At 36.4% G+C, this 25711-nt stretch overlaps 1 protein-coding gene across 5 annotated transcripts in view; it reads right to left on the reverse strand.

Moving 5' to 3' along the window:
• Positions 1–25711, reverse strand: part of SLC16A7 (solute carrier family 16 member 7) — a 235254-nt gene that overhangs the window by 153435 nt on the left and 56108 nt on the right. For 4 of the 5 annotated variants that reach the window (XM_036759280.1, XM_036759283.1, XM_036759281.1 and 1 more), the window contains exon 2: positions 18345–18385. The exons of the other annotated variant lie outside the window; for it this stretch is intronic. The gene's annotated coding sequence lies outside the window, so the exon portion shown is untranslated. The remainder of the gene's footprint in view (positions 1–18344; positions 18386–25711) is intronic. 5 annotated transcript variants of the gene reach the window in all.

A 25711-nucleotide genomic window follows, 5' to 3' on the forward strand; every position in this document is an offset into this window, starting at 1 on the left:
TTTCCTTATCTAAGATTTCTAGTTAAAAGCCTAACTTCACAAGCATTTTCAATCCTTTAATGATGTTCCCTACCTTACAAGTGAATGATTATAAAGACATTTAGATAAAATTCTACTTATACATAGGCATTTTTGAAATATGCTAAATGAGCATGTTCCAAAAAGAACAAAGAAAAAAAAAGTATGATTGATGACATAAATACCCCATTTAATTGCTGAGTGGGGAAAAAAAAACAAAGAAAATACTATATTTATTAACACAAATAGGAACATGAGTTCATTGATAAAGTTTAATTTATATCAATACTTCAAGATAAAGACATTTTATTTTAAGTAACCATATCAATAGTGAATGGTATATTTAAAATTTATCATCATACTGTTTCTCAGGTGGGATAGAAAATAATTATACTGCTTACAAGCAGAGATTCTTGCCTTTAACCTAGCAGCATTATCAAATCATGTCTGTGAATTCTCAGAGCTCTTTGGGAATAATTAATTTCTTTGGACAAAATAGTCATTGAAATTCTCTTCTATGATTAGGCATTTCGTGGCAGTTGTTAGCATTCGTAATAAAGCTAAAAATAACTTAATACATACTCATAACCTTGTATTTTTAAATACCTGACCCTCTTTTCCTTTCCTCAGATTCAATGTGTTTGTTTTGGAAGCAAACCGCCAACACTTGACTGAGCTGCACTTAAAATGAGTGACTAATGGTCTAGAAAAACAAACAAGAGTGTATACCTTGTCAGATGAATAAGTGGTCAGACTCTACCCTAGGCCTGTTTCATCCAGACCAGGGAAACATGGGGCATGTGATATTCTTATGGCAACCAGGAATAACTTTCCTAGTGCTATTTAAATGATAGACATGTGGCCTACCGTACTTTTAGATATCCACTAACAAAACCAATATTTCAACAGTACACAGAGGCTGAAGTTGTCTCTACAGGTCACGAGAAACAAAGGCTTGTTAGCCAGAACTGCCACACAAGTGCCTACTTTGGTAATCGCATGGAAAAAAGAATTTGTATGATGGGTTTCAGCAGCTCTCTCCTAAAAAATACAAAGGAAAAAGAAATCCTGGCAATTTCAACCCAATAAAACCCAATGTGCCAATAGCCAGTCACCTATTGGTAAGAAAGTTAAATTTGTACTCTCAGCAACTCTGAGCAAATGCAATAAAGTTATACGAGATGCATATTTGTGCTGAGGAAATGCCTTTTTAAAAAGCAGACTGTGAAAAGCACCTTGGAATGAAAATAGAGCAATAAAACACCTGAGCAAATTGTGATTTCACTTGTTCAATTAAGAACTGGCATATATACCATAAAAATTGGTAAGATTTGGTTCACTTCTGAAAGTAAGGAAGGTGTTACTAAGATTCAGTAGGACCAAGGTTTAAGGGAAATGACCAGTTATTGAAAATTAATGGAATTAAGATGACAAAGAAATTCGTTTTGCGTGACAATGCACATTTGTAGTACGTATTGTTTATCTTGCTATCTCATTGGGTGGGGGAGAAAGGAGGGATAGAGATATTTTGAAAATGAAAAATAGAACAAAAAGTCTATGCTTTAATTGTTTTAAAAATTTTTTAAATGGATAAAAAATTTAAGGATAAAAAAGAAATTAAAAAAATAAAATTAATGGAATTAAATCATTGTGGTGACTTTCTTTTAATTCTTTGACTAGGCGAGTGGCCAAAGCATCCTGCACAAGAGTAATGAGATATTTCTGCTAAGGTGTCCTAGTCTCATCTTTCCTTTTCTTCCATGATGGGTAACACATGTGACCTGTACACACAACCCACTCTTACTTTAGTCTTTACAGAAGGAGACCTTACACTTAATTTCCATTCAAGTAAAGGGAATTCAATCCTCTGAGCCTACAACTGACTCATTTCAGCACCAAAGTGGAAGAATTTGGACTTTTACTACATAAATAGAAAAATACCTTTAAGTCCTTCCTATCTTCTATGAATGGAAATATATTAAAAACCTCATTTTAGTTAAATTAAAAATATTAAGAAAAAATAATTCACTGGCCTAAAAACTGTTTCCAGATTCCCAAGTCTGAAACTGGATTAAGTGAAGGATAAAAGGCCTTTTCCTGGGGAAGTAGATTAAGGGTGTAAGCAAAACCTGGAGCAGATGATATAGTGATTCTCGCCTTGTTTCGGATCATCAATTTCCACCCCTGAAGTGACTCCCACCTCCTCCAACTCCTAAAGAAATAGTGTTGTCATTCAGACAAGATCATACTGATCACAGGGAAGAGGTCTCTATATTTTCTCCAGAAGAACTCTTGAGAGTAGTAGGCAAAAAAGGAACTATACAGTGACTATTATTTTGGTATGTTAACACCAAAACTGTATTTTAACAATCCAGAGTCCCATTTTGAAGGGATAGTCATGTTGGAATGCATGGGCAAACTATGCTAGTTAGCATCTCTCTCTCTTTAAGCCAAAAATGGCTTAGATATTAGACTAATGTTAAATAAAATTATTTTGGTAGAACTGCCACACAGCATTAAGATTTTTTTTTCTTTGACATATCCTTAGAAAAAGAACACAGGAATAATGTGAAGGCATGTAGTGGTGTTCTATTCAATCCACATGTAAGAATGTTTAAATATACTCCATAGAGGTGATCCTGAGCCTTGGATACTTATGAGGAAAAATGTGGCTCAACAATGAAATGACTTGGAGCTTTGAAAGTATGATATAACCAAAGCTGCATGGTATCTTGGTCCTCCCCCACCTTATGACAATATCTGGGGGATGGGATGCTTAAAAAGGAGAGACAGATGCCAGCTCAAGCTTTTCCTTCGGTTCTCATATACTGCTGTACTTCTAGTCACCCCAGTTCTTAGACTGTCATTCTTAACTTTCACTCCCCATCTCATCAATTGCCAAGTCTTAACAACTATATCTTTGCAACATCACTCATCTTTGTTCTCTTATTTCTTCTCACATTACAACTACCCTAATTTAGACCCTCACAGCTTTTCACCCAGACTTTTTTAATTTATGAAATAAAACCAGCATTTCCATACCATAACTTGTTCAGCCATTCCCCAATCAATGGGCAGTTTCCAGTTCTTTACTCCACAAAGAGAGATGCTATAAATATTTTAGAACATATATCACTTAGACTACCGCATTATCTCCCAGTTGGTCTCCCCTACCCAAGTCTCTCTGCTCTCAAACCCATTTTCCATGCAAGCTTTCAAATTGATATTCTTAAACCACAAGCCTAATCACATCTCTCCTCTTCTTAGGAAGCTTTAGTGACTCCTTAATGACTCTAAGATAAAAATACAAACTCTTCCAGTTGACACCCAAAGTCCTTCATGATATGGCCTCAACTCAACATTCCAGATAAATTTCATTCACTTTACTGCTTTTTACATATTCTAAGTTTCAGCTGAACAAGCCCACTTGCTATCCCCTATACCCAACATCCTGCCTCCTGTCACCACACCCTTGCACAAGCTGTCCACTCTTCCAGAGATATATCCCTTCCTTATCTCTGCTTCTTGGAATTTTCTAACTCCTTTCACAACTTACGTCAAGTTGTTTTTCAGTCATGCCCAACTCTTTATGACCCCATTTGGGGCTTTCTTGGCAAAGATGCTGGAGTGGTTTGCCATATCCTTGTTTAGCTCATTTTACAGGTAAGAAAATGGAGGCAAACAGGGTTAAGTGACTTGCCCAGGGTCACACAACTAGTAAGTGTCTGAGACCATATTTGACTCAAGAAGAAGAGTCTTCCCGAAACCAGACCCTACTCTCTACCCAAAGCACCATGTACCACCTCTTAAAAGTGACCTTTCCTATTCTCATCCTCCTCTAGGCCCTCCCCATCATTTTATAAATAAGGAAATGGAGACCTGGATAGCTTAAGGACTTGCCCAGGGTCACAAAGCTAGTAAGTCCCCAAAGTAGAATTTGAACCCAGGAACTCCTGACTTAAGTTTCTTGATCTCAGGAGCACAGGATCATAGATTTAGATCTAGTACTAGTCTTTGAGGTCATCAAATCTAAGTTCCTCATTTTATAGATGACAAGCCCAGAGAGTTTTACATGACTCTCCTAGGATCCCATGGCTTGCCAAGGTACACAGGTCTTCCTAAATACTACTTCAGCTCCCAATCCACTTTAGTATTTTTCCTGCCAAAGATGTTAGTTTCAATTTAATTTTTATTTGTATCATTTTAGTTTTATTTTATTTATATTTTCTATTTCCTTCTCTTTGTACATGTTATCTCCTCCCTCTCCCTCACTCCTACCGTTAGTTCCTCAGGGGATAAGGAGTGGCAACAGTTTATTTCTGCATTCTCCTCATCCAGCACAGTACTTTGCTTATAGCAGGTGTCTAATGAACACTTGATAAATTTGTTTTAGAAACAAGGAAACCAGGACTCAAAGAGGCAGGGACTTTCCCTAGACCAGATCATGAGTATGTTCCCTGGATTTTCTAACTATACATTTTAAAGATCACATAAACTTATCTGCAGGCTTACATGCCACAAAGGGATTTTAAATACATGAATCTCATTCTACTCATATATGATACTGTAATTAGGGCTAGACAAAGAACTATGAAGATAATTTTTGCCATTTAAGATTACCTTATTAGCAAAGGCCTGACAAAAAAACAATGCAACTGTGGATAAAATAGATTGATAATTAAATCAAACCAATAGATGGTGAAAGAAACAGGTACTACACTTTCTTCATTATAGAGGACTCCCAGGTGAGACAACTCCCTCTACCAATGCAGGTTGGCACCTTCTCAGCAATGTATGTTCTTAGAGAGTCCTTCAGAGTACTGAGGTTAAACAGCTATCCCAGAGTTAGAGTCAATTTGTGTTACAGAAACAGGACTCAAATCCATGTCCTTCTGCCTCCAAGGCCACCACCTCAGTGGTATCAAACTCAATTAGAAACAGGAACCACTAACTTAGCTATGAGGATCCCTGTGGGGGTGCATATTGACTTAGAAAATTACATACTGTTATTATCTTGTTATGTTTTATATGTTATGTCTTATGTTGTAGTTTTATTTATTTTGTTATAATGATACACATATGGCCTATGTTGAATTGCTTGACTTCTTGGGGAGGGTGGGTGGGAAGGGAGGAGGGGGCAGAATTTGGAACCCAAAGTTTTTAAAAACAGATGTTCAAAAACAAAAAAAAAAAAGTTTTTTTCATGCAACTAGAAAATAAGATACACAGGCAATGGGGAGTAGAAATTTAGCTTGCCCTACATGAGGGGAAGGGAAAAGGGGATGGGAGGGGAGTGGGGTGACAGAAGGGAGGGCTGACTGGGGAACAGGGCAACCAGAATATATGCCATCTTGGAGTGGGAGGGGCGGAGAAATGGGGAGAAAATTTGTAATTCAAACTCTTGTGAAAACCAATGCTGAAAACTAAATATGTTAAATAAATAAATTATTTATTTTGTTAAATATTTTCCAATTGCATTTTAATCTGATTGAGGCCACCCTTGGGGCTGCTGTGGGCTTCATAGGGCCCATGGGTCATGTCTTTGGTACCTTTGCATGATACCATGCTGCTCTGAGAAAAGAGTAAGACAACTGTGTTTAAAAATGGGCTTTGCGTGACCTTGGTCAAGGTGACTACATCCCTCTAGGCTTCAGTTTATTTACAAAATAAGGTGGTTAGACTAGATAGTCTCTTAAGATTTTTTTCAGCTCTAAATCCTGTGATTCTGAGCAACACTAGCAAACATCTAACATGGCAAGTATGTGGGAAAATTAGAAAGATAAATAAATTAGAGGAATGAGCAGAAGTGGGGAGCATGGTAAGAATTCAATTCAAGGTGAATTTCTTGGAGAAGTTAAGTTAATATAAAATAGATTATATTTTCTTAGTAGTAGGCAACCTTTATTTTCCTTGTCTGATCTATTTTTTTGCCTTATAATAAATCACAGAATGACAGATTCACCAAAGCACAGAATTTCAGAATCAGAAAGGACTTCAAAGGTCATCTAGTTGAATCCATGACTGATGAAGAATTCCCTTCACAGTATTCTTGACAAGTAGTCATCTAGCCTCTGTCTGAAGACCTCAAGTGAAAGAAAAGCTTGACCCACCCTCCTTAGGCAGTCCACTTCTCCCAAATAACTCTATTTTTTAGGAATGCATTTCTTACATAAAGCCAAATTCAGCCTCCTTCAGCTTCCCGTCATGGTGCTTAATTATAGTGTCTGGGGCAAAGCAGAACAGTAGTCCTCTTCCATAGGAGGATTCAATTATCGTCACTATGCTGATTGATCTCAAATCTTTAAATCCAAGCTTAGTTTCTCTGTTGAGCTACAATCACGCATCTCCAATTGTCTCTTGGATATTTCAACCTAGATGTCCCATAAGCATCTCGAACTCATTATGTCAAACACAATCTTTCAAATGTTTTAATATAGTTATCATTTTCCCCTTAAGTCCTCTGCAGGTCAAAGATTCTAGGTTTCTTTCATCAATCCTCATTTAGTATCATCTACAGCTCCCTCACTATACTGATTACTTTTATCTGTACATGTTCTAACTTGTCGATATCAGGGCAACTAGGTGGCACAGTGGATGGAGTGCCTGGTCTGGATTCAGGAAGACTCATATTCCTGAGTTCAAATTTGGCCTTAATAGCTGGGTGACCCCAGGCAAGATATTTAACCCTGTTTGCCTCAGTTTCTTCATCTGTAAAGTGAGCTGGAGAAGGAAATGGCAAACTACTCCAGTATATTTGCCAGATGGGGTCATGAAGAGTCAGACACACCTGAAAAGTGACTGAACAACAACAAAATTGCCAATGTATTAATAAAATGTATCTCTAGAAAAGAAGAAAATGTCCCAGATACATTTGGACTAGGGAAGAGTACAGTGGGACCTTTCTCATTCTAGGAACTCTATGAGTGAGTGCAGATCTCGAAATTTCCTTTGTTGACCACCATATGCTATCTTTTGATGAACCCGTTCCTTGGTCTCATAATAGTATCCAGTCCTGCAAACCCACCGCATTTCCTTTTTTAGGGATATGTAGCATATGAAATATGCATGACTAACAAAATAGAGGAGGGCTCCAAAGGAGCTTTGATGCCTCAGCTATTGCTTCCCTTGTAGTATTAAATCATTATCACCCAGAGTTAGTGCTCAGGTGGATGAAAGTGAGGCTTTTGACCCAGAGTAACAAAATCCTAGGAAGTACATATATTTAGCATTGTAGGCCAACCATGATGTGACTATCTCCACTCTCTAATTCAGTCTAGGAAAACATCTGAGAGTCCAATAGCCATTCCTGTAACACACCATTGCTGGAACCTATATCCCCTCTTTGTCTTTAACCATTCATGCACTCTTTAGTTCAGCTGAGTAAAAGGTGGAAATAGTTGTAGGTATGTTATCCTAGTAAGAAAAACAATGGGAATAACAAATTGAAATTGTGGTGTTATTTACCCAAACTTGTTGGTTCAGGCCTTGCATACCCTTCAAACTCAGAAGAGCTCAGTTCAACTATTATGAAATCTGATAACCACATTAATTATTCATAGACTGCACCTTCATTCCTCATTTTAGGGGGTACAGATTTATATCATATTTCATGACTGAGTATATATTCTAGAAAATATTCAGATAGCACTCCATGTATGTGTACACACACATGCATACATATATGCATATCTACATGTATGTATGTGTATATACACATATATATGTGTGTACATATATAACTTTTGTTTTATTGCAAACTTAACAAGCATGAACTTTTTTCCCCAAATGTAAAGAACAGAAAATAAGTATTGTATGAAGCCATGAATCTCTATTACATACACCTTCTTTTTAAAATATATATTAAATTCACCAGTAAGAGAACCCATAACTCTGCTTTTCTCTGCCCCTTCTGAACTTCCTGACATTCTGTACTGTGTATTTTGTAAATGTTTCATGCTTCTTTTGGGGGGCATTACTATCACTACATCCTGGCTCCCTCTACAGCTTCCCTCCCCCTTACATGGAGGACTTCCCTTATAGCAAAGAAGTAGAGGCAAGCAAAACAAATGGAGACATTGGTCATTTCTGAAAATGTATGTCTCATTCTGACCCTACGGTCTATCATCTTCCTGCCAAGAGATGGGAAGCATGTTTCATCATTAATCTTTGGAAGTCATAATTCATCATATCATTGATCAGAGTCATGAAGGTATTTAGAGAGGTTTTCCTTTATGATATTGTATTCATTGAATAAATTGTTGTTCTGGTTCTAATCACTTCACTCTGCATCAATTCATACATGGATAGCCAGATTCTGGCTTTCCTGACATAATGCCTCTCTCAGAACTCACACTCTTCTCTCTCCATCCTTTGGTAAAGTCCTGGACTCATCTTGGTTTCTCTTTGGTTTTCTTAATCATTGTTTGTTCTGCTGCCCTTTTAAGAATTTTGCTGAGGTGTGTGTGGGAGAGCTGACTTCCTCTGTGGCCTTGCATATCACCATCATAATCAGAATTTAACCCTTTTGTGGATTTTTAAAACATGATAGGAATGATTGATATTATTCACTGGACTTTTTTTTTCTGCTAAAGAAAGGAGCAAAGGGCTCAAATTGCAATTAGTTATGATAACCAAGCACCATATGTCAGGGGCAGATCTTTGCTTCACACTTTGGAACAAGTAGATTTTTTTTAAAGAGAAAGTTCAATAAAGACACCTCAGTTTCAGAATCTAGCAAATTAAGAACCCTCTTTTAGGCGATCAAATAATAACCAAAAAAAAAAAAAAAAGTTGGATAAATCTTGATTAAAAAAAAAAACCTTAAAGATATATGTTAGGACTATTTGAATATATGTCTTACATATAATATATATGTATATATAATATATGCATATATGTGTTACATATTTATTTAAATTGTTCTTAAGTTTTGAAGCTGTGTATTATTACTGTTATTCTTTAAGGAATCAGGGTTACAGTCTAAAAAAATAGATGTTGCTATTATTGTCTTCTACTAAATGACTTCAAGCAAACCCATCAATCCTTGTTATGTGGCTACAAGACAATTACAAAAAGGGAGCTGAATATGTCATATTTTCCCCCCAACTTCTAGGCTGTAGTTATCAAATGGTCTAAAACTAGTAACATTTATACTGCACAATCTTTGACTGCTTCTGAGTATATTACATGCTGGCAATGTCACTACTGCTCACAAAGCCATGTTTTGGGAAGTATTCAAGTCTTCCATAATAGCTCCACTGCTCAGAAACCTTCCTGAAACTAAAGACAATCTGAATGAGACCAATCCCGCAAGGCTGGACCTGTTAGCTAATAAAGTAGTCCATGACCATGCCATAGAGTGAAAATAGCACTGGTCTAGACGTCAGGTGATCTAGATATGAGTACCAGTTCTATCACTTTCTAACCATATGACTTTAAGCAAATCACTTGACCACTCTGAAACTCAGTTCCCTACCTGGAATATGAGCATAATACTTCTTGTACTATTTTCCTCCCAGGGTTATATAACGAACAAATGAGAGAATGGAAATGAAACACATCTATGTCTCCTCCATGCTTACAAAACCCTCACTTCATGCAATCATCCCCACTAATTATGGCTAATATCATTGATAAAGCCATCTTTAAAGAGGGGTTCCACCTCCTCTCTTTTCACTGTCTTTACAACACTCTGCAATCTGGCTTCCCACCTCATCATTCAACTCAAACTGCCCTCCCCAACAATCTATTACCAACAGTCTATTGACTGCTTAATCTATGGTCTTTTTTCAATCTTATACTTCCTGCCTCCTTTCACATATCTGACATTATCATCTTCTCCTGGATACTCTCTCCTATCTAGGTTTTCATGACATTGTTCTCTTCTGGTTCTCCTCCTATCTATCCAAACATTCCTTTTCAATTTTCTTTGCTAATGATTATACATATATACATACATGATGTATGTGTATGTATACACATATATATGTATATATGCAGGTATGTGTGTATTGTATACATATACTACACATATTACAATATACACACACATATCTTTCATTGTGCCCCTAGCATTTAGCACAGGAAGTACTCGATAAATTCTTGTCAACTGATTTCTTAAATGACTAACTGAATGATTATTTAGTAACCATAAAGCTTTATCTAAATAATGTTATTCTTCTTTCCTAATGACTAACTATAGTGCAGTACTCATTCCTACCATTTTAGTTAACTTAAAAAGCTACTCATTATAATCCTGGGCAAAGAAACAGATCCCTGATATACTCTACATGTGGACTTCTCAACAAAATCCTTAGGTAAAGTATTCTGAATTTGGAGACACACTGGCTCTACTGCTTGAGACCTGTGTGACCTTAAGCAATAATTAATTTCTCTGAGTCTCCATTTCCTGACCTGTAAAATAGGAAGAGGAGAAAGGCTAGACTGATTTTAAGGTCTCTTCTGTCTCTATGCACTACATACTCCAACAGAGACACTCGAGTATAACAGGTATAAAGGCAGCTAGCCTTTGTGTTAACTAATGAGGCAAGGGGCAGGGTATGTTTGTTTCTGATGAGCTTAGTAGCCGGGCTTTGGGGAGCCTAGAGGAAGCACAGAGGGATTTGTGGGGTGATGACTTTTGCTGGGCCTCTGAATTCCCTGGAGCCCTAAGTTGGCAGACAACTGAATGAGCCACAGTTAAGGACCAGAAGAAGGAAGGGCACAAAGGGAAATATGATCTTGAGAAAGAGCCATTATAAGAACACAAAAAGGTAATGGAAGGTGGGCAAAGGAAGTGGGGTGACAGAAGAAGATTAGCTGGATGGTCTCATTGGTACTAGATGGTGCTAGACTTAGAGTGCCTGTGTGGCTTTGGATAAATCACCTAAACTCTCCGTCTGTTTTCTCATCTGTTAATTGGAGATAGTAACATCTGTAACACTCACCATATAGGGTTGTTGTGAGGATCAAATGTGATAATGGATTTTTAAAAAAAGCATGTTTTAAGTGCTTACCCTGTACCAAGAACTTTGTTAAACACTTGAGATACAAATAAAAAAGTAATGATGAGCCCTGGCCTTGAGAAGTTTATACTTTAATAAAAGAAGTCAAAACATAAAGGGTGGTCCAAACTCAGGGTGGGGTGCAGCCTCGAGGTCACATGTGGCCCTCTAAATCCTCAAGTGTGGCCCTTTGACTGAATCCAAACTTCACAGTTTGGAAAGTAACAGGGATAGTGAGTAAAGCCAGGGGGAGTAGAATGACACCCATTTTGCAGAAGCAATGAAATTACTGATTATGGTTCCAGAACAGGAAATCCAGGGCCAGAGAGAAGAGAGGATAGCCAAAAGGGTGAATGAGGAGACAGCCAGGGAATACGGTGAAGCATTGCTGGCATTGTCCTGGGTGAATGTGGTGGTGATTGCAGGCACTCAGCAACAGGGACAATGAAGCTACAGAGAGAGTATGATGGAGATGAAAGAGTTAAATTCTGCAGGATGTGGTCTCTGCTTCAGCCAACAAGGTAAAGCAATGCCTAGGGAATAAGGCAGGCAAAGCCCTACAAAAATATTAAGTACCATTTCTATTTCTGTTAACAAAGGGAATATGGTCATGTCACGAATTGAAGATGAGAATGGGACTTAGGCTCAATGATTCTAGGGAGATCACAAAGAGACAGGAACGAGAAGAGTTGATTGAAGGGATTATTAGGAAAAGATGATATATCTTCATCCTGGAGAAGAGGTTTTGAAACACAGTTCCCTTTTCTCAGTAGATGTGGAGAAAGAAGGGAATAAAATGTTGCATAAGTTATGAGATATGGTTATACTGCCTCCTTCTTTCTTTATCTCAGGGTGCGGAACCTGCAGCCCCAAAGCCACATATGGCCCTCTAGGTCCTTAAGTGCTACCCTTTGACTGAATCCAAACTTCACGGAGGAGATCCCCTTAATAAAAGGATTTGTTCTATAAAACTTGGACTCAGTCAAAAGGCTGCACCCAAGGATCTAGAAGGCCACATGTGGCCTCAAGGTCGAAGTTTCCCCACCCCTGCTGACTATTTTATTGTTACAAGGGAGACACTTGTGAGAAAGGGAGCTAATAGCAGGAAAATAAGGTTATAAAAATAAAAAGCATTAGTAACTTAAACAATACATTTACGATGACAAGTTAAAACAAAATATAAAGAGCAGTATGAGAGTGGCCGGGGGAAGCTTACAGGAAAAGGATGTGGTCTATAGTTATGTGTTACAGTTAGAGCAACAGTATTCCAGCATGTGTATTTTCTCTGTCTTTTTCTTTTTTGTTGTTGTTTTACATTTGCCTAATGATAAATCTTTTTAAATGCTGCCCAGTACCATGGGGTGGGGAGGGGCGGGGAAGAATTGTGTCTTTATTTTTTTTTGTCAAAAACTTTACTGACTTACAAATGAAAATAAAAATGATCAGGTTCCCCCCACACCACCATGAAGAAAAGTTGGAAGGTGAAAGGATCTGAGACAAAAGTCTATCATGCTTAGAATTTACAGATGGGAGAGAGCTTTGAAAAGATAGCCTAACACTCTTATTCTACTACTGAGACCCAAAAAGGAAAGGATGCTGGTCCGCAGAAATGCAAGTGGCAAGTATCAGGCCCTTCAACACAAAAGCCATGTTCATTCCACAATAGCACCTTGTCTTCCACTCCAGTACTCATTTAAGAAGACTTTCTAGCCAAAAGCATTATTGCGTTTAATACGGGTCTTTCCACTTAGATTCCTCTACCTCTTTCCCAGTACTCTTCACTAGCAACTATCCCTAGTGCCTGCAAAGTTGGCCTTAAGGTCCCTTTCCCTTTTAACATACAATGTAAGTTTCTATGATCATTACATAATTTGTTTTCCATGGACCAAGACTACTTGAATTGTTAGACCCAGGAAAAGTTATATGATTGCTGGGTTTTTTCCTTCTCTTTTAAAGTTTTGTTTTATTTTGTTTAAATTGCTACAAGAATTAAGTACATCAGTATTTTTCCTGTTTTTTTTATTTCAATAGCAAATTTAAATACATATCTGTAACATAATAAATTGTGCACCTTTAATGCACTTGATGTTTCAGCCATACTTGAAGAGGAGGAGGAGGAGGAGAGGAGGAGGAAAAGGAAGAAGAAAAGGAAGAAGAGGAAGAAGAGGAGGAAGAGGAGAAAGAAGCAGCTTTTATATGGTCCTTTAAGGTTCGCACTGTCCTTTAAAAAAATATTATCTTGTTTGATCCTTATAACAATCCCAAAAGATAGGTTCTATTATTATCCTCATTTTATGGATGTGAAAACTGAGTCAGAGGTTAAGTGACTTGCCCAGAGTCACACAGTGAGTAAGTATCAGGATGAATGTGAACTCAAGTCTCTTGACTTTAGGGCCAGTGCTCTATCCACTGCACCACCTAGCTGCCTCTACTACTCTATAAAAGATCAACATTTCTCTGTTTGCATTTCCTAAATGGAAACATCTTATCTTCATCATGGATGTAGTTGCTATTCCCTCAAGCATCTTGGACATCATGACTGTGATCACTCCAAAATCACTTTCTAATTCTGAAAAATGACTGTGACCTTTGATATATTCTCAAAATCTGTCAGGGGTGGCATCCATATTTTTCCTAAAATAACAAATGACTCTGCAAAATATATTTTGTCAAAAGAAAAGGCTATAAAAAGACTAAAGTTTCCATAAAATTCATCTTGATTTCCTTAATGCAGTACCACTTAACTTTCAGAACCTAATATCGTAGAGCTAATTACATATGCTGAGTGCAGTACCTTAAAGTAACCCTTCTTCTATCTGTTCTACTAGTTCTATTTAAAAGGCCTTGTTGCTAAAACCTAAATAAAATACAATTATACTTTTGTTTGTCCTCTGCATCTCATGCTGTAAACAGGCATGTTTCAGACACACTTTGTTATCAAATTATGTGATAATGTTTATCTAAACCATTACTTAAGTGTTAAAAATAGATTATTCCCAACAAAACTTCAGGATTACAGAATCATAGCACCCTAGATTTAGAATTCTAAGGGAAATAAGAAGCCCTCAAGTCTAACTCCCTCATTTTACAGATGAGGAAAATGAGACCCAGAGAGTCACTTGCTCAGGGTAACAGAGTCTGTAAGGTTTTTTTTTTCTTTTGGTTAGTTTATTTGTTTGTTTTGTTTTGTTTCAGTTGGGACAATTGATTCTGATTAACTAAAAATTTGAGGGTTTGTTTTTAATTCTCCAAATTAAAATTTAATCTTCCCTTGGGCCTGTTTTTGCAACAATGATAATAGTTCATATTAATATAGTACTTTGATACCTGTAATACTTTTTTTCTTTTGATGCTGACAACAACACTGTGAAGAAAGCACTATAATTAATCTTCAGAAAGGTTCAGAGACTTGTCCAGGGCCACAAAGGAAGACCATCATATAACTGCAGTCCTTCGAAACAAAACACCTCCAAGAAATTGTCAGTTTCCTTCATTCCATATCCTCAGTCTGTTCTCAAATCATATACTTCATTCCTAATATTTCCCAACTCTACTTAATTCTTCAGCCCTCTAATCATAACACAAAGCAGTGGCCATCTCTGCTCTAGGTAGCTACTAAGGTCCCTTCCAGGTATAAACCAATGATATCAGGAACCCCTACCCAGCCTACTACAGCTTCATTTTCCTAGTGTGCCCACCTAGAGCACAATCCACACTTTGATATATACATTGGAGGATCATAGATTTTTAACTGTAATAGACTTCATTGACTCCAGTCTCCTTATTTTACAGGTGAAGAAGCTGAAGCTGAGAAAGGTAAGTGACTTACCCAGGATTACACAGCTAGTAAGTTAGAAGCTCAATAATACTGCTGTCAAAATTTTCTGTACAACTGAGAACACAATACTACACTCCCTGATGTGACATGGTGCCTTTCAGTATCTTCCAAAGACAAAAATCAGACATTGATTTAAAAGCTCAATTTATGATAGGATGTGGTTTAAGGCTATACCATGTATATCATGTGATATATAGAACCATCTTTGGAATCAAGAATTCTGGCTACCAACTTAAAAACTCTGTGTTTATACATGTGTACACACAATGTACTTGTGTATTATACATGTGTATATATGCACATCGTGTGTATATGTACATATATGTATACATATACATGTGTACATGCATGCATATGTGCATATAAATGATATGCACGTGTGTACACTATATGTTTAATGTGTTGTGCATGTATGCATACCCATACATATTTGGATATATGTGTGTTGTATACATGTATACAGATATGTATGTGTATATAAATATGTAAGTATATAACATATACTTTATATTGTACAAATAAAAGCACATTCTAAATTATTATTCTTTGTTTTGTTTTTTCCCAGGTTCACGATATCCTTTACATAACCCCTTCTTTCTACTCAAACATCCATCACTCATTTCAGGCCCTCATTACCTCTTGTCCAGATAGACTATTGCAATAAGCTTCTGATTGGTCACTTTGCCTCAGGTATCTCCCCACTCTAACCTACTCCCCGCCCCCTATCGGCAAAAGTGAGTTTGCTAAAATGTTTGACCATATAATACACCCAGGTACATTAAACCCTGATATCTCCTATTATCTCCAGGATCAAACAGAAAGTCCTGTATTTAAATCTCTTCCCAGACAGGCCCCTCCTACCTTGACAGTCTCCCCATTCTTTATCGTCCTCCACACACTTTATAGTCCAGCTATACTAGCCAACTTGTTGTTCTTCACATAAGACACTTCATCTGTTATTTCATGCCTTTGCACTGGCTGTCCTCCATGTCTCCCTTTTGACCTCTACTTCTTAGAACCCCTGGCTTCCCTCAAGACTCACTTCAAATATCACATGCTGCAGAGAGGACTTTCCATTCCTTCACTTGTTAGAGTGTTCCCCACTAAGGTTACTTTCTAGTTCACACACACACACACACACACACACACACACACACACACACAATTTATTTATTTATCCATTTATTTTTGTTTGTTTGTTTATTCACTCATTCATTTGTTTATTTATTCACACATTCGTTCATTCATTCATCTACCTATTTATTTGTTTGTTTACTTAGATATATTTATATACATTGCACTTCTTCCACTATGCTATAAACTTCTTGAAGGCAAGTATATATTTTTGTCTTTGTATCTGCAGAGCTTATTGCAGTGGCTGCTGCATAGTAAACAATTAGAAATACTTAATTTTCTGTTTTATTTAGCATGAGACTACAGTAAGCAACAGTGTGAAATTAACAGGCAATATGGTAAAGTAGGAAGAGCATTGAATTTGGAATGAAAAGGTCTTGAGACTGAAACCTAGCCCCATTACTTACTAGTCATATGACACTGAACAAGTCACTTCAACACTTTGGGCTTCAGTTTCTTCATCTTCAAATTGAGAGAAAAGGGTCCATTTCTGTTTCTAACCTCCTGATTTTTCTTGAGGGTACTACTATTTTCAGAGTCATCTTTGACACTTCACTCTCCCTTAATCCCCATATACCATCAGTTGCCAATATCTTATTGATTCTAGCTCTGTAACATCATTTAATCTGTTCCTGTCTCTCCATGCACACTACCTGGGTTCAGGATCTCATCATCTTTTTCACCTATGTAAAAATGCCCTCAAATATGCCCCAAATATGCCCTTCACATGTCCCAAATATCCTCTTAATATGTCTCCTTGTCACAAGTCTCTGGACTCTCCAACCCATCCTCTGCACCAGTGTAAACTCAAATAAAAATGGAGGCCACTGAATTGTGAATAAAGATGCCTACAGATACATAGTTACTTAGAACACCACATGTTAGCATGACCTATGTCTTACTGTATTTTTATTTTTTAAATAGTTCCTAATTTCATTTTAATTTGGCATGTTTGATACCTTTATTCTATCCAGCTTACAAATTGAAATTCTCACAGCACCATGTTGACCATGTCATTCCCCTACTTAGGAAGCTTCAGTTGCTTCTTATTATAGCTAGCATAATAGAAACACCCTTTTTTCCCCTTTCAACCTGCTCATTATTCCCTTCCATGATATTTCATCTCCCACCTTCATTTCTTTGTATAGGTATCACCCCTCCTCCCATCTATGCCTGGACTTCCCTCCCTATACAACTCTCTCTCTCTCTCTCTCTCTCTTTCTCTCTCTCCTCTCTCTCTCTCTTTCTCTCTCTCCTCTCTCTCTCTGTGTCTCTCTCTCTCTCTCTCTCTTTCCCCCCCCCCCTTCTCTCTCTCTCTCTAAATCCCTAATTCCTCTCAAAGGTTAACTCAATGGCCACCTCCTAAAAAATACCATCCCTAACAATCGCAGTTGTCAGTGCTGTCTCCCAATTATATTGTATGTACTTTGTATATCACATAACCCATATGCATTTATTACTTGCTGGGCACTGTGCTAGCTGATAGAGATACAAAGAAAATTGATGTACCCTGACCTCACATTCTAATGGAAGAAACAAAATACACCCAAATAGGTATATATAAGATCTATGTACATGTTATTTTTCCCAGTAATAAATTTCTGAAGATCAGGGAAGATTTTTTTTTTCCCTCTTCATATACAAAGCACAGTGCTTGGCACATAGGATTTGTTTAATAAATGCCAACTGACTGAATCAATGAATCTAAAGTTTCCTTTCCTTTGAGAAACTCCTCAATGATTGTGTGAATTTGAGCCCATTATACATGGGCCCATATATAAACTAGTGCTGCCTTCCTATTTCTTTCTGCCCCAAATTCTCAAGTTATTTTTCAACAACACAGTTACCCTCCCATCAGATTGCTCAGCATGAAACTGAAGGGTTCCAGAAGGAACTTCTTGAGAGTACCAGAATATCCTCTTTTCGACAACATGTTCAGAATATCAAGCTCAGGTTGCCAAAATGAAAAGTGGTTAATTAAAGCTGTTCATACATGGCAGGACTTTGAATAGAGACTGCCAAATAACCTTCAGAGTACCTGTCAATCATGTGGAAAAAGGGACAAAATCCTTGAAAAACCTTCACAAGTACAAATAGTTGGCATGCCTAAAGGCATTTTGGTAACTGAAGGTGACATGGAAGCCCTTGTTATTTGCGTGAGAAGCATCCAAGTCTATTTAAAGAATAGCAATGTACTTTTAGAGACTTTCAGCCATTTAAATACTGGTGGCATGCAAAACAGTTATTAAAATGTGTCAGAAAAATGAAGCTGTGAAAAAGTGTTCCAGTATTTACAGAATGTTCAAGCTGATATCAGTTCTCATTCCAAAAGGAAATAAGGACACACTTACCAAAATATAGCAGAAGGAAAACCTGTGATCATCAGAATGGCCTAAATTACAAAGAAGAAAGAAAGAAAAAAGATGAGAATAAGCAAGAAATAAAATTTGTCCTCAAGTTTACTTCCTATTTTGAGCTATGTGAATCCAATTTCTCTCCCTTCCTATTGAGAGTTCCCTTGAATTGGTAGCAACTATTCTGGATCTGGAGTGCTACTGAGAAATAGTAGCTCTACCAAGATTGGTTCCCCATAGAAAATGTGATTTTAGACCCATATGGAAAATTCTATTGTATGACAGAATAATGGCAACTGTAACACTTTATGACAAAAATTTTAACCTGGATCTATGAATTTTTTTAAATATCTATTTTGAGAACCATATTTTAATACAAGTAACTGGTTTCCTTTGTAATCCTATATATTTTACTTTCTGCTTTTATAAAGCATTATTCTGAAAAGGTGTTCATAGATTTCACCAGACCATCAAAGGGGTCCATAACACATACCCCCCAAAATGGTTAAGAAGCCTGTTCTGTAGCCAAGATGACTATCTATTGTCGCGTACTTGAATAACATGAAATCCAAAATATTAGCTTCTATTTGCCTAACACTTCAATAATAGTAACTAGAGGGTGGTGAAAAAGGAATAGAAAGAATGAAAGCATTGAAAGAGGCAAAAAAAGGAGGAAAAAATGCATTCTTTCGTATCTACTGGAAATTGATAGAACAGACTTCCATAAGAGATGAAATGATAGACCCAATAAAAAATCTATAGCAAATACCTAAATGATGTTGCAATTAGCCTCAAACTCCTGAATTTAGTCCCAACATTGTTAATGAATTGTAGACAAGTATCAACATCTATCTGAAGAGGGTTGAATCAAGGTCAGAATGTGTTAGCCAACAGGGTTATAAAACTTGTTCATACACAGATTACTGAGTTGTTGTCTCTTCAACTGCAGCCCCAAACTGAATAGTAGTGTACACCATTAAAATGGTAGCAAAGGTTGAAACACAGAATTACTCTTCTGACTCCAAGATTAATAGTAAATGTGTAGTTCAATTCAAATGTTAATAGAAAAGAGATACAGAAGCAGGAAGTCACTTAAAAGCCTAAATGCAAAAAAGCTAAAAACATACTGTCTTGTTATCTGATTCCCACATGCATATGAAATTGATGACAATCAGGTGTATCTCACAGGAATTTTTTTTTGGGGAGGGGGGTTATGATTCAGTCCCTAGGATCTTTTTTTTTTTTATTTTCTTCAAAATTTAATGGATAGAAAGTGATTGATTTTAACTATGATCCTTGACCACATGTAAATGTTAGTCTCCATTTTTTGTGCATGAAAAATTTGACAGAGAATGAGAATATATGTTTCTGGGGGCTCTCTGAACAGACTTAGTAGGAATAAAATGGGAATAATAATGCAGCATTTGCAAATTACATGTAGTAAGGATCTGATTACCCTATCATCTGAAGTAAGCCACTTTTGACCTGAACTAAGTATAAAATACTCAAGCTGGATTCATTAATATTATCACTAACATGGTGCTTGATGCTCCACAAAACAGATACACAGCCATAGACCCTGGCCTAAGGAGATTACATAACTAAAATATACAAGATCCATACAAAGCACCTGCTACCTACTGATACTCTAACTCAAATTCCTCCTAGAATTCTGCAACGGACTGCCTCTGATAAGATACAATAGTCACAACATGTTGCCCCTGATATTTCCTTCACAGAAACCTAGTTAGTCAATTTGTTTGGCACCCACAAGGATTTCTAAAGAAAAATGGTCTTAGGCTGTAAGGCCGTTGTTATTCATTATGATAATGTAGAATCTCAAAGACAAGCACATTTGTGTGTGTGTGTGTGTATGTGTGTGTGTGTGTGTGTGTGCATGCATGTGTGCATGTGCGCTGTCATTCTAAATTGATTTGAAATTTGGGTGCCTGGTGAGTGTCTTTTTTTTTTTCATTTTAGAGCAATGTGAGTTCTTGGTTTGCCATTTTAAAAGCTGTAGCATGGTTTACTAAAATCAAATAACCAACTTTGAATAAAGGCCTGAACACTCCTGGCTGTATCAAGGAAAATGATTTCATTCTTCTATTACTTTCTAAGAAGTTTAGGTATTTATACAGGACTTAGCTTTAAAATAATATTAACACCTTGAGATTTATTGAGTTATACCTTCAAGTGACATAAGAATTTTCTATTCTAAATAATTCAGCTAATGGGAATATTATTCAATTCAATTAAAAACATTTGTTAATCACCAACACTGTTATTACACTATGAATTCTCTTTCTCTCTTTCCACATGTATGTATATGTATAAATGTATTTTGTGTATGTATGTGTATACGTATACATGTGTATATGTACATATACATATATACATACACATACACATAAAAACACATGCATACACACAATTCTTGCCCTTTTAGAACTTACATTCTATTATATCTAGACTTCCTAACTTGAGGTCTGGGTATTAATTTTTAACCTTTTGATAACTGTATTTCGATATATTTGTAATCCTATACATTTTATTTTATACATTTAAAAACACTGCTTTAAGGACTCCACAGGTTTCAGCCAACTTCTTCATGGTTCCATAACACACACACACATACATACACACATACACACACACAGTTTAATGACTGCAGTACCAGAAAGATACAATATGCATAATTATAGGTTATTTCATATATATATAATCTCTGTGTATGTATGTTTATGTATATACACACATATGCATGTGTGTATGCATATGGATGGATGGATGGATGAATGGATGCATGCATGCGTGTGTGTATGGATGTAGCAAATGCCAACAACCAGGGGGAACCAAGAAATGCCTCCTGTATCACGTGGTAACTGAACAGTGGGATTCTAAGAAGCAGAAGTAAGAAGGAAGACAGAGGTCACTTGTGTAAATGGATCTTGTGTAAAAAGAATAGCTAGGCCAATTTGACTGAAATGAATGATGAATGAAAAAAACATAACATTAAATAAGATAGGAAAGGTAGGTGGAAAGCAGTTTGTAGAACAGATTTTTGTTTTAAAGCCAATTTTGATGGATGAACAGTGTGTGTAGTGGAAAGATCACTGGATCTGAAGTCAGAAGACTTGGATTCAATTCTGGGTAGGCTCCTTACTAGCTATGTGAAATTTGAGCAAGTGGATTTCCCTCTTTGAGCCCCAGTTTACTCATCTGAAAAGGAGAGAATTAAATTAGGTGATTTCCAAGGTCTCTTCTGACTCTAGATCAATGTATAAGAAATTTAATTGTATTTTCTTTTGAATTAAAAATCAATGTGGCCTTTAATATAATTGTTATAGGCAGAATTATTGTGTATAAATCATTATTCTATGGAATTGTTCCATAACATAATTTATTCAAAAAGACCAGTAAAATTTTGTCTGTAGATAAGGAGATTTAGATTGCCAGATTATTTTAGTGATAATAATTTTGAATTAACTTATCTTCCCCCATATGGGCCAAGCCCTTAAAATGAAGTTTCTTTGAAAAGAAATACACACACACACACACACACACACACACACACACACACACACACATAGGCATATATCAATTATGGGGTACAGAGATTATACTCTATTGCTCAGGGGTAAAGATAATTCTGGGTTTCAGAAGTTTACACTAGTGAAGGATAAGTGCCAGCAGCTTCTTCCAAACTGGAAAGATTTCAAGTTATACCTGCTGCCCAGGGAGGAACAGAGTTCATAAAAGTTTCTTACAAGGAGACTAGCTGCTACAATCTGAGATTCTTAGCTATGGGGACTCACAAAAAAAAAATTGAAAAAAATATTCAAACTGACACGAAGGAAGGCATTATAGGGTTTCATTCCACTTCTTTGGTGAGAGTGAAGGAGAGAGAGAAAAGCGAGCAGGGAATATTGAAAGTCAAATATTTTCAGACTATCAAAAAGCATTAATTGAAAGCTTGGTACTTTGAAAATAAGATATTTGGGCCATGACAAAGTACATTGTGAATTGACTGCTGGACTTGGAGTCAGAAAGATATGATTTGAATCCTGCCTCAAATAATTGTTTTTGTGACCCTGGACAAGTAAGGTAGTTAATTCTTTTATCCTCAGTTTCTTCAGATATAAAATGGAGATAATACCTCCCAGGGTTGTTCTAAGGACCAAATAAAAACAGTAATTTTAAAGCACTAGTACAATGCCTGGCACATAATAAGTGCCATATAAATGTTACTGATGATGATGATGATGATGATGATGATGATGTACACACACACACACACACACACACACACACACACACAGCTTTGCAAACTTTAAAGGGCTATATGTTAACTATTATTATCATATAGGATATTTATATTCTCACTATAAATGAAGCCAGAAGACATAAAGAAATGGGAAAATAAGTGGAAGGATTGCTCCTAGGTTTTCCTTGGAGAGGTGAATAAAGAAGTTGTTTAAGTTGTTTTCACCATACATCCAAAATCAACAACACCAATAGCAACAACAACAAAATCATTAGACTCATCTTTGCTTCTTTCTGTTTGTTCTCCCACTCTCTCTGCTCCCACTTTTAATCAGTTGCCTAATCTTGTGGATTCTGGTTCAGGCTTTCCTCATGTCTCATCATCTCATTTTGTCTCTGGATTAGTATCCTAGCTTATAGACCCTCTTCTATAGACTCAGTCTTCTACATAGCTGCACAAAGCAAATTTTGGATCCTATCACTTCTTTGTTCAAAAGACTCTAGATGGTCCTAGTTGCCTACTATCAAGCTAGATCTAGGCTATCTTTGCTTGTTTCATGTTATTCACCTTCCTACAATCTACATACCAATCAAATTCTACTTCTTCTCTGTAAAACCTCTTAGAGATAGGGAAAAATTCAACATTCTATCCTCAGGCTCCGTATTTACTTCATTTCCTAGCTGCTTAAATTTTCAAAAACCATCCCCTGTTTCTCTGAATAGCCACACCCTTCACATCTCTCTTGGAATCCCCACCTCCCTCAAAGGCTCAATCAGATGCCACATCTTAGGGATTTTCCCAATTGCCCCAGTTAGTTTTCTAACCTACCTTGGAATGTATGTGTATGTATATGTATATATAAACACACATACACATATGGGTATGAAAACAAATGTATTCATCCATGTATTCATATGTGTACATATACACACATACTACTTGGGTCTTATACACAGATGAGTAAGTACATAGTATATACATACACACACATATAAACATATTATAAAAATAAGTATATATACATTACATAGTACATAGGTATACAGTACATATAAATACACATATATTATATGTGTATATGTAGACTACTTATTCACTTGTATACATGCTCCAAGTAGCTCCCTTAGCGTAGGGACTTTTTGAAAAATCTTTTGCCAGACCAAAGAATTAGGCTAAATTTAGTAATACGACATCCAACTGAATGTAAAGTTTATTTTAGGGATTAAAAAATACAAAAATAGTGTCTAAGAAGAGCCATGCTTAGAGAGGAGTTGATCCAAAAAAAAAAAAGATTTGGGAGAGTTTGTTCTACTGTAAACACAAATCAGCAGCATAATCTAGTAGCAAAAAAAAAAAAAAAAACAAAACTCATAATCTTAGACTGCATTAACAAAGATGTAGCTTCCAGATAGAAGGACGTGAAAGTTCCTCTGTATTCTATCCAGGCAGATGACATTTGTATTATACTATTCAGTTCTGAATACTACATCTTATGAAGTATATTGCCATACTAGAGATTATAGAGATGAGGCCAATCAAAATAGTAAAGGGATCTGAGTTTATTTCATATGGAGATCAGTTGAAGGAATTGGGAACATCTGATCTAGGGAAGAGAAAACTCAGGTAGAGGGAAGGAATGGGATAGCAGTCTTCTAGTAACTGAATAGTTGTTGTGTGGAAGACCAATTAGACTCATTTGTATTTGGATCTAGAGGAGAAAAACAGCTGTAATGAATGGGAGATATAAAAGTTAATTTTAGTCTTGATGTCAAGAAAGACCTCTTCAAAATTAGAAGTTGACTAAAAGTAGAGAGGTCTTCAAAATAGAATCTCCATGACCACTCATTAGTTACCTTATACTGGAGACACTTTTCAGGTATGGATAAGAATAGATTCCTGCTGTTTTCTTCCAACTCTTAAAATTCATTGACTTTTTTTGTCACATTCCCACTGACTAGCACAATATTGTGGCCTTTGTAGTGTGGATTATTAGTTATCACTTTTTAATATTGTGTGACCCTAACTTTATATGCTTAGAGACTGTTTGCAACCAGAATGTTGCCCTGACTCAGGAACTTTATTTAGGAATTCTGGAAATGACTAAAAGAAATTATGGGTTCCCCAGGTCCTGGATCTACTCAAAACATTCTTTTTGGAGGTTTCCACAACCAGGATTTTTAGGGGGTCCACTCAAGCTTGTGTTTTGGGTTTCCTTCATGCGATTCATGTGTTATTCATGTGTGATACCTTTGTCAAAATCCTATACGACATATACCTTCCAGAAGCGAGGGAGGGAGCCACTCCTTCTTTCTGGTTCTCTCTGTCTACCAGATGATCTAATGAACTTCTTTCTAAAACTATTTCAGATTTCAAAGTTTGTTCCTCTGAGCAACAGCAGGTATTTTAGTAAATGACTAATTGATTTCATTTTTTTCTGAGTTAAATTATTTCCCTGAATTTTTAACCTGTTTTGCCTTGAAATATTCTCGATGTTCATAAGCAAAAATAAAAGAGCACTATTATGATCACAGCCTGTATGATAACATCTGTTACTGAGAATGAAGAGGTAATGAAGTTCTATTAAGAAATTGGCAAGATCTTCCAAATGATGTCAACTTAATTGATGACTCCAATGTGAAGTGAGGCATAAAGAAGGATGGAAAATACTGGGAAAATATGATTCATTATTAAAAATAAAAGAAGTAAAATATAACAGATCAACCATGAGCTACTCATTTGTTTATCGTGAATACTTCCTTTAAAAAGCAAATCAGAAGGTATGAAACAAGGCAAGGAACAACCACTATCACAAAAGAAAAATTAAATGGGCCTTATATTAAGGAGAGTAAAGAAATGTTTACTGATTCAGAAGTTCTTGGTGTGCAATTAGAGCATAAGTAAAAAAAATCAACAAATTAGAGGAAAAGGATGACAAAAAGATGTAGTGCATTACTTCAACAACTCTGTTGTGACTGTTTGATTCAACCTGTCAGTTCTGAATAATGAGAAATGGATACGGGATAAGACTTTAACTCTCTTGACAGCTACGTGTTATGTAAATTAATGAGCACAGATTTAAAGTCAGAAGAATGAATCCTTA

The sequence above is a fragment of the Trichosurus vulpecula genome, chromosome 5 (assembly GCF_011100635.1).
Source record: "Trichosurus vulpecula isolate mTriVul1 chromosome 5, mTriVul1.pri, whole genome shotgun sequence".
Classification (NCBI taxonomy): Eukaryota; Metazoa; Chordata; class Mammalia; order Diprotodontia; family Phalangeridae; genus Trichosurus; species Trichosurus vulpecula.